This window comes from Galeopterus variegatus, unplaced genomic scaffold, assembly GCF_000696425.1.
Source record: "Galeopterus variegatus unplaced genomic scaffold, G_variegatus-3.0.2 Scaffold339, whole genome shotgun sequence".
In the NCBI taxonomy this organism is placed as follows: Eukaryota; Metazoa; Chordata; class Mammalia; order Dermoptera; family Cynocephalidae; genus Galeopterus; species Galeopterus variegatus.
In genome coordinates this window covers 7,254-17,628 of record NW_007726450.1, presented here as the reverse complement: position 1 = coordinate 17,628, position 10,375 = coordinate 7,254, and the positions used below count along the sequence as shown (strand labels likewise).

General features: G+C 39.6%; 1 pseudogene; it reads left to right on the top strand.

Moving 5' to 3' along the window:
* Positions 1-6,013: 6,013 nt before the first annotated feature.
* Positions 6,014-9,808, top strand: LOC103586446 (annotated as a pseudogene).
* The last annotated feature ends 567 nt before the right edge of the window (positions 9,809-10,375 follow it).

The window sequence follows — 10,375 nt, the reverse complement described above, 5'->3', positions numbered from 1 at the left end:
GGAGCGCCTCCGCGCTCCCAAGCGGCGCACTGTAGCAGTGCGCCACCGGGCCGGCCCCTTTCCCCCCTTTAGAAACCACACTGCTGTCCCTTCCTTAAAAAAGTTCAACATATTATTGTGTTGGTGATTTGTTTCTTTGTTTCTTATTCATGTGTTTATTTNCGCAACCCTCAGTGTTGCCCCCGTACCGGGCCGGGGACTGGCAACGGGATTGCAACCCTCGGCGCTGCTGCCGTGTATCGCTCAGCCAGTGAGCGGGAACCGGTCTGTATGTGGGATCCGAACCCTCGGGAGGGAGCACCGCCACGCTTCCCAAGCGGCGCACTATCCAGTGCGCCACCGGGCCGGCCCCCCATATGTTTTCTTTAAGAAGTTCTATAGTTTCAGCTCTTATATTTAAGTCTTTAATACATTTTGTGTTTATTTTGGTATATGACAAGAGGTTCAGGTCTAATTTCATTCTTCTGTATATAGATATCCAGTTTTCCCATCACCATTTATTGAAAAAGCTGTCCTTTCCCTAGTGTATGTTCTGGTTTGCCAAAGATCAGTTCATTGTAATTACATAGACTGATTTCTGCATTCTCTATTCTGTTCTGTTGGTCTGTGTGTCTGTTTTTATGTCAGTATCATGATGTTTTGGTGATGATAGCTTTGTAGTATAATTTGAAGTATAATGCCTCTGACTTTTTTTTTTTCCTCAGGATTGTTTTGGCTATTTGGGGTCTTTTGTTGTTCCATATGAATGTTGGGATTGTTTTTTCTATTTCTGTGAAGAATGTCATTGGTATTTTAAAGGGGATCACATTGAATCTGTAGATCTCTTTGGGTAGTATGGACATTTTCATGTTAATTCTTCCAACCCATGGAATGTCTTTCCATCTTTTTGTATCTTAATTTCTCTTTAATTTCTTCAGTAGTGATTTGTAGTTCTCATTGTAGAGATCTTTCACCTCTTTAGTCAAATTTATTCCTAAATGTTTTATTTTGGGGTAGCTACTGTAAATGGGCTTGCTTTTTTGATTTATTTTTTCTGCTAGTTCAATGTTGGAGTATAAAAATGCAGCTGATTTTTGTATATTGAGTTTGTATTCTGCAACTTTACTGAATTCATTTATCAGCCCTAGGACTTTTTTAGTAGAGTCTTTAGGTTTTTCTATATATAGGATCATGTCATCTGCAAACAGGAACAGTTGGACTTCATCTTTTCCAATTTGGGTGCCCCTGTTTTCTTTCTCTTGCCTGATTGCTCTGGCTAGTACTTCTAATACTAAATTAAATAGGAGTGGTGAATGGACATCCTTGTCTTCTACTGTTCAGGGAAAAGCTTTCAGTTTTTCCCCATTCAGTATGATGTTGGCAGTGGGTTTGCCATATATGGCTTTTATTGTGCTAAGATACTTTCCTTCTATACCTAATTTAAGTCTTTATCATGAAGTAATATTGAATTTTGTCAAGTGCTTTTTCTGTCTCTATTGAGATGATCACATGGTTTTTATCCTTGATTGTGTTGATGTGATGAATCACATTTAATTATTTGCATATGTTGAACCATCCTTGCATTCCTGATGTATAGTTTTCATCTGTTTGCTAATATTTTCTTGAAGATTTTTGTATCTATGTTCATAAAGGATATTGGCTTGTAGTTTTCTTTTTTTATTGCATCTTTGTCTGGTTTTGATATCAGGGTGATGCTGGACTCATAGAATGAGTTTGGGAGAATGGCCCCTATTTCAGTATTTTGGAAAGGAAGTTGGCATTAATTTCTTTTTAAAGGTTTGGTAGAATTCAACAGTGAAGCTGTCTGGTCCTGAGCTTTTTGTTGGGAGACTGCTGATTACTGCTTCAATTTCATTGCTCATTCTTGATCTATTGAGGTTATCTATGTCTTCTTGGTTCAGTCTTGTTAGTTTGTATGCATCCAGAAATTTATTCATTTCCTCCGGCTTTTCAAATTTGTTGGTGTAAAGTTGTTCATAATGGTTTCTAATGATTATTTGTATTTCTGTGTTATTTTGTTTTAATGTCTCCTTTTTCATTTTTTATTTTTGTTATTCCGGTCTTTCCTCTTCTTTTTTTTTTATTAAGTGAAATGAGAATTTTAAACTAGGTGATACAGTCATTCTTACTAGAGAAAGATAGCAAACGTTTGAGCAAGAATTCTAATGTTTGCACATGGAATAAAGAAAAAAAATTCATTAATAAAAAATTTATGCAGGGCCAGCCTTAAATCCAGAATGAAACTCAGCCTGAATGGAAGTATCCACTGAGCACAAAATCCTTATACAGAAATGGAGCATTCATTCTTCAGGCCAAAATTCCACTTGATTATTTAGATATAAATCATGTGAATTTTTACCATTATAATAAGCATTTACAGTCATAGAATAAGTAGTTGAAGTAGGTATCAAGGGCCTGTATCAGAATTGAGGGTGTATTCTATGCTCCCCATTTAAGTAGGGAGGGTCTGAAATCTTTGCTGTTTTAGTTTTAGGCAACATTTCAGCTTCCTGCCTTTGATTTGAGCAATAGTATATTCCTCTGCTTTTCTTTATCCATTCAATAAAGGCTTCTCGTTGGTAACCTCTACTCCTATACGGTCTTAAAATTCTCCACCTCTCACATATTTGGTAAGTAGGATCTAGTGATTCTGGATGTTTGTACCACGTTAGAATGGGTTTGAGGAGGGACTCTAGGTCAAAGATGTCTTGCAAAGCAGAGTGTCACAAGATGTTAAAGAGTCACCAGGACATGATCCAGCATCTTTTCATTAATAGACTATTAGAGCATTGGCAGGTGATTTAGCATGTCTCTCCTGGAGTAATCTCTTAAGCCCCTGTCAAATATTTTGGGTGGTTATAAAGTAGTCTAGGCAAGTGGCTGAATGTGAAGAAAAGATCTGAATAGTGCTGTGCTACAGGAAAGGTTTTTTTGTGGTCTTATTAAAATCAAAGCCTCCCATGCAGTTCTTCAGCTATTCAAAGAAAATAAAACCTCCCAAGTTATTTCTATGCACATTGGTCTTTTTCTTTTCTATTAGTCAGAGATCACAAAGTGCCTTGACAAAGAAAAATGGGTTCTGATGACTCAATTTTCCCCCACCAAAGTTGTGAACACTTGAGGAAATAATGCATATTATTAGACAGTGCCTGACACATAAGAGATACGTAATTAATGTTTGTTTTTAAAAAGCTGCTGAGCAATAACCTGAAGTTGACATCTTTTGTTCCTTCACCTTTAAGGGAAAGAGACCTGCAGTTAAATTTGAAATGATGGACAACTTGACCTCGAAAAGGCCTCACTGTAATTTGAAATTTTGTTGGCTGTCTGAACGGTGAGATAAGATTAGTGGAAAAGGTAAATAAAGCAGATTGAAAGGGACTTGAGGCTGAAAAACTTATTTGCTTAGATGCAGTTTTACCCGTGCATGCACATTCATATTTGTATTTATATTTTATATCAGATGGTGGGCTGGTGAAGAGGTATTTGTGGTGGAAGTATGAGCTATAGACTTAAACAGGATTGAAGGGCAAGGTAATTTAAGACAATTATTGAATTGCCAGTGCAAGGCTTCACTTAAATGTAGGTAGAGGAGTCCACCTCCATTTAAAGAGCAGAGAAGATGTCAGTAAAAGAGAAAATAGAAAAGCAATAGAAAAAAATCAGTAAGACCAAAAGATAGTTCTTTGAGAAGGTCAATAAACTGATATTGGGAGTATGTGAGTAATTGAAAAGGAATTAATGATCTTCATAACCCATTGTCTTTCCTAATTACCCAAACAGTTATATTACTCATCTTATTAATACATTGATATCTATTAAAAATGGAAAATACTGTTTGAAAAAATATTTAATCATTATTAGCTATTAATATCGTAAGGCTATTTTATTACTAGGCTAGTTGTAGCCTGAGAGATGGAACAAAGGACATAAGTTTTGCTGAGGAACAGGGTTTAGGGAGGTTAGAGGACATATAACATTCAATCCCATTGAAGAAAGATCCACAGAAATAGGAAGAATTATGCCTTATGTAGAAAGATGACTCTGGTTGAATTTTCAGCATGTTTTCTCCTCCTTGAATGTTTGTACAAATATGTGTAGATTTAAGTGTAACTTCTGTTGAGCTATATTAATTCATTCATCTGATCCTTAATGCATGGTAAGACAAAAAAAGGTTTAGTTCTGTATAGTCAGAAAACAGACTATAGATCAATAAAGAAGCAAGTGAAAGATACTGTATGTGAGTCATGGAAATACTCACATCTACATCTACACAGACAAAAGGGATGGCTAATTCTATGGATCAACTTCACTGGACTAAGGGATGGCTAGTTACAAATTAATCCTTAATGTGCCTGTGAGGATTTTTTTTTTTTGGAAAAGATTAGCATTAGGATCAGTATATTGAGTAAAGAAGATTGCCTTCATCAATGTGTGCAGGCACTATTCAATTTGTGGAGGGCCTAAATAAAACAAAAAGGGGGAGGAAGGGTGATTCACTCTGTTTAAGTTGGGGTATTTATGTTTTCCTGCCCTGGGAGATTGGAACACCTGCTTCTCAGTACTTTGTACTCAGACAGGGACTTAACACCATCAGCCCTGCCCCAATTCTCAGGCCTTTGGACTCAGACTGAATTACATCACCAGCCTTCCTGGTGCTCCAGCTTGCAGATGACAGATGGTAGAACTTCTCAGCTTCCATAATCTTGTGAGCCATTTCTCATAATGAGACAATTCCCATAATAAATCTTTCCCCCCTGCCCCATCCCCCAATGCTCTTTGACTTATGATGGGGGTAGGTCCCAATAAACCCATTGTGAGTTGAAAATAACATCAATCAAAAATACATTTAATATACCTAACCTACTGAACATAGTTTGTCCTAGACTATCTTAAACATACTCAGAACACTTATATTAGCCTACAGTAAGCAAAATTACCTACCACACAGCCTATTTTATAATAAAGTATTCAATATCTCATGAATACTATACTGAAAGTGTATCACTTTTGCACCATTATAAAGTCAAAAAATCATAGGAGAAATCATAAGATGGGGATCATCTGTGTGTGTGTGTATTCTACTGTTTGTTTCTCTAATTATTTTCTAATTATCTGTATTAATCTTATTAATACAGATTTTGTTACAGACAGGATTTTTAGAGGAATCAAATTTTAAGGATGAGTTTTCTGAATTGGGTCTGGTGTTTCTGGAATTGGCATTCAAATCTGATATAGATTTAAAGACAACAATGACTCTATTCCTAGTAGTAAAGAGAGCACTGATAGTCTAAAGTATAAACTGTCAATAGAGATGTGCAAAATATCTGCATTGGGTTCTCATAGTCTATTGCTTATAAGAAGTTAGGAGCTAAGAAACTCTGTATATCATACTTTCAAACATTTTTTTTAAGCTAAGGAACATATGATGTTGGTTGGTTGTTTCTGATGTCACTTGAAAAAGTGGTGAAAGAAAAGGACAAGCTCAGGTATCCAAATACCTAGCTCAAGCATTCGATAAATGACCTAAGAGCTTCTAGGTGTGCTCTGAAGGAGAGCCTTACAACCTGTGGCAACAGAGCTGAAATTGCTGAAAGTAAAACTAAGAACCTCATCCTGCAATTGGCTAGATTATGATGCAGGTTGTCTCTCTGCCTCACAGGGTGTCTACTGTTAAAGTGAGGGCATTGACCGAGAAAGAATGACATTTTGTTAAATTAGGATGGAACATATGGAAAGACCCTGATGAACCTGGGGACATTGAGTCCTTAAATTATGACCAGTCTTCTTTGACAGTAAAAAAGTTCTCCCTACCCCAATGGGATTAGTCTCCCTATCTCCAGTGGAATTGGCTTTCTCACCCACAATTGTATCAGCCTTTTCACCACCATCCAAGGGGAATAACTCTCCATTGCCTGAGAAAAAGGTAAGAGCTTCAAATAAATTTGTGAGAGGAGACCCAGCATCCTTGAGGAGCTCCATGATCGCTCTTCTCTGTAGGCCAGACCCTACAATGGAAACCTCAGCCACTCAACCAGAAAACCTAAATGTAATGGGAGTGATTGGACCCCAGAGTGGCAGAAGCCAAATGGTGGCACTCAACTGCGAAAGGCAAGGTGAATGTAGTTAACATAATGGACAGCAGAGTTAAAGCAGCAATCAGAACAGTCTGACTTGATCAGACCTACGATGTTGACTAGCTAATCCTGGTGTTCCTGCTAAATTTTTACTTGATCTGTATAAGCAGAAAGTCTCTAGGTCAGGTGAACAAAAGTGTAACTCAGATCGTCAAAACAGAGTCACAGACACTGAATCAATTCTCAGACTTGAGCCAGTTTATACACACAGAACCCCTTGAATAAATAAAGAGAAGGCCAGCTCCCCTTGAAGAAGGACCTTGGCATACTACCAAAAATTTATACTGTTTATTTTCTCCTAGTCTTTCCCAAATGTATCTATGACCTTTTATGAGGGTATCTGTGCATTTGGGAAAAAGGAAATAATCAGACTTTTGGGGGACTACTAGACACTGGTTGTGAACTAATACTAGGAGACCCAAAATTTCACTGTGACCCTCCAGTCAGAGTAGGGCTTATGGAGGTCAGGTGGTCAATAGAGTTTTAGCTCAGGTCTGTCTCACAGTGGGCTCAGTGTGTCTCCAAATATATCCTGTGGTTATTTCCCCAATTCCAGAATGCATAATTGGAATAGTCACACTTAACAGGTGGCAGAATCCTTACACTGGTTCCCTGACCTGTGGAATGAGGGCTGTCTTGGTGGGAAAAGCCAAGTGGAAGTCATTAGAACTGTCTCTACTCAGGAAAATAGTGAATAAAAAGTCATAGTGCATTCCTGAAAGGATTGCAGAAATTAGTGACACTAACAAGGGCTTGAAAGATGCAGGGGGGATGATTGTCACACCACATCCCCACTTAATTCTCCTATGTAGCCCGTGCAAAAGACAGATGGAACTTGATGAGTGACAGTGGATTATCCTAAACTCAACCAAGTAATGACTCCAATTGCAGCTGCTATACCAGATGTAGTTTCATTGCTAAGCAAATTAACACATTCCCTGGTACCTGGTGTGCAGCTGTTGATCTGAAAATGCCTTTTTACTTCATGCCTTTTCATAAGGCCCACCAGAAGCAGTTTGCTATCAGCTGATGAGGCCAGCAATACACCTTCACTATTCTACCTCAGGGGAATATAAATTCTCCAGCCCTATGTCATAAATTTGTTCACAGGGATCTTGACTGTCTTTGCCTTCTGCAGGATATCACATGGGTTCATTGCATTGCAGCAATACACCTTCACTATTCTACCTCAGGGGAATATAAATTCTCCAGCCCTATGTCATAATTTTGTTCACAGGGATCTTGACTGTCTTTGCCTTCCGCAGGATATCACATGGGTTCATTGCATTCAAGACATTATACTGGTTGATCTTAGTGAATGAGAAGTAGCAATGACTCTAGACTTATTGGTAAGATATTTGAATGCCAGAGGGAGGGAAATAAATTGAGGTAAAATTTCAGGGGCCTCTACATCAGTGAAATTTCCAAAGGTCCAATGGTGTGGGATATGTGAGACATCACTCTTAAGGTGACAAAATAAGTTGTTGCATCTGGCCCCTCCTACAACCAAGAAAGAGGCACAATGTCTTTTGGACCTCATTGGATTTCAGGGACAACAAATTCCTCATTTGAGTCTGCTATTTTTGAGTGGGGCCCAGACCAAGGGAAGGCCCTGCAACAGGTGCAGGCTGCTTTGTCACTTGGGTCATACGATCCAACAGATCCAAAGATGCTTGAAGTGTCAGTGGCAGATAGGGATGGTATTTGGATCCATTGGCAGGCCCTTATAGGTGAATTACAGCACAGGCCTTTAGGATTACAGAGCAAGAGTCTTCCATCATCCACAGATAACTCCTCTCCTTTTGAGATACAGCTCTTGGCTTGTTACTTGGCCTTAGTAGAAACTGAGTGTTTGACCATGGACCACCAAATAACCATGAGACCCGAGCTGTTTATCATGAATTGGATGTTATCTGGACTACCAAGCATGCACAGCAACACTCCATAATCAAAGGGAAGTGAAATTCAGGTGATCTGGCCCAATCAATATCTGAAGGCACAAGTAAATTACATGAAGAAGGGGCCCAAATCCCCGTGGTTCCCACTCCAGTTATACTGCATTTTCTCTCCCAGGCTGCACCTATGTTCATGGAGAGTTTCCTCTAATCAGTTGGTTGACAGAGAAAGAGAAGAGTCTGGTCTGGTTTACAAATGGTTCTACACAATATGTGTGTACCACCAGAAGTGGACAGCTGCAGCCCTACAGCCCCTCTCTGGGACATCTCTGAAGGACGGAGGTGAAGGGAAATCCTCCCCATGGACAGAACTTCAGGCAGTGCACCTGCTTGTGCACTTTGCTTGGAAGGAAAAATGGCCAGATGTGTGATTACATACCATTTCATGGGCTGTAGTCAGTGGTTTGGCTGGATGGTTATGAACTTGGAAGGAACATGATTGAAAATTGGTGGCAAAAAATTCTAGGGAAGAGGTATGTGGATAGACGCCTCCAAATGAACAAAACCATGAAGATATTTGTGTCCTATATGAATTCTCACCAAAGGGTGGCCTCAGCAAAAGAGGATTTTGATACTCAAGTGGACAGAATGACTCATTTTATGAACACCTGTCAGCCTCTTTACCCAGCCACCTCTGTCATTGACTAAAGGGCTCACGAGCAAAGTAGCCATGATGGCAGGGGATGGAGGTCATGCATGGATCAGCAACAGGGACTTCCACTAATCAAAGTTAATCTGGTTGTGGCCACTGCTGAATGCCCAGTCTGCCATCAGCAGAGACCAACACTGAGTCCCCAATATGTCACTACTCCTTGGGATAATCGCCAGCTACCTGGGGAAGGTTGATTACATTGGATCACTTCTATCCTGGAAGGGGCAATATTTTGTCCTAACTAAAGTAAACATTACTCTGTGTATAGATTTGCCATCTGTGCATGCCACACTTCTTCCAAAACTACCATCCCTGGACTTACAGAATACGCCTTTGGATCACTTCTATCCTGGAAGGGGCAATATTTTGTCCTAACTAAAGTAAACATTACTCTGTATATAGATTTGCCGTCTGTGCATGCCACACTTCTTCCAAAACTACCATCCCTGGACTTACAGAATACGCCTTATTCAGTTACGGTATTACACACGGTACTGCTTGATCGAGGAACTCACTTCACACAAAAGAAGTGTGGCAGTGGGCCCATGCTTATGTAAATCACTGGTCTTATCATGTTACCTACTGTCCTGAAGCAGCTGGTTTAATAGAACAGTGGCATAAGCCTTTTGAAGATTCAGTTACAAAGCCAGCTAAGTGGGAATACCTTGTAGAGCTGGGGCAAGGTTCTCCAGAAGGCTGTATATGCTCTGAATCAGCATCCAAAATATGGTGCTATTTCTCCAATGGCCAGGATTTATAGGGTCAGGGTCAAAAGGCGTAAATAGGAATGACACCTATTCTTAGTAAACCAGTAGCAAAATTTTTATTCCCTGTTTACATGACTTTGTGCTCTGCTAACCTACAGGTATTAGATCCAGAGCAAGGAATGCTTCCACCAGGAGCCACAACAAGGATTCCATTGAACTTGAAGTTAAGACTGCCACCAAGGTACTTTGGGCTCCTCATACCTGTGAGTCAACAGGCGAAAAAGGGAGCTATGCTGTTGGCTGGCGTGGTTGATCAGGACTGCCAAGGGAAAGTTGTACTATTGCTCCACCATGGATGTAAGAAAGATTAAATCTGAAATACAGGAGGTCCCTTAGGGCATCCCTTTTACCAAGTCCTGTAATTAAGGTCAATGGAAAGCTACAATGACCCAATCCAGACAGGAATACTGATGGCCTCGGCCCTTCAAGAATGAAGGTTTGTGCCACTCCATCAGGTAAAGAACCATGACCAGCTGAGGTGTTTGCTAAAGGCAAAGAGAATACAGAACAGGTAGCAGAAAAAGTAATTATAAATACCAGCAACAACTGCATGACTAGTTACAGAAATGAGAACTGTAATTTTATTTCTTTCCTATTCTGTTATGAATATGTTTGTGTGTATATGTACATATACCAAGCACATATCTTTGCTTTCTTTTCTCTCTTGATGGTGAGGCCATGGGTGATCTCTGCAGGAGTATTATCAACCAAATGATGGAAGAGGAAGACTGATTTCAGGATGCTAAGCTGAGAATAAGTGAGGAGGAATAAAACATTGGGTGTTAAGAAACTGGCAACAAACACAAGGAGAACAAAATTAAGTCTGAAAGTTCAAAATGGTCATGCTTTTTTTCCCCCCAAACC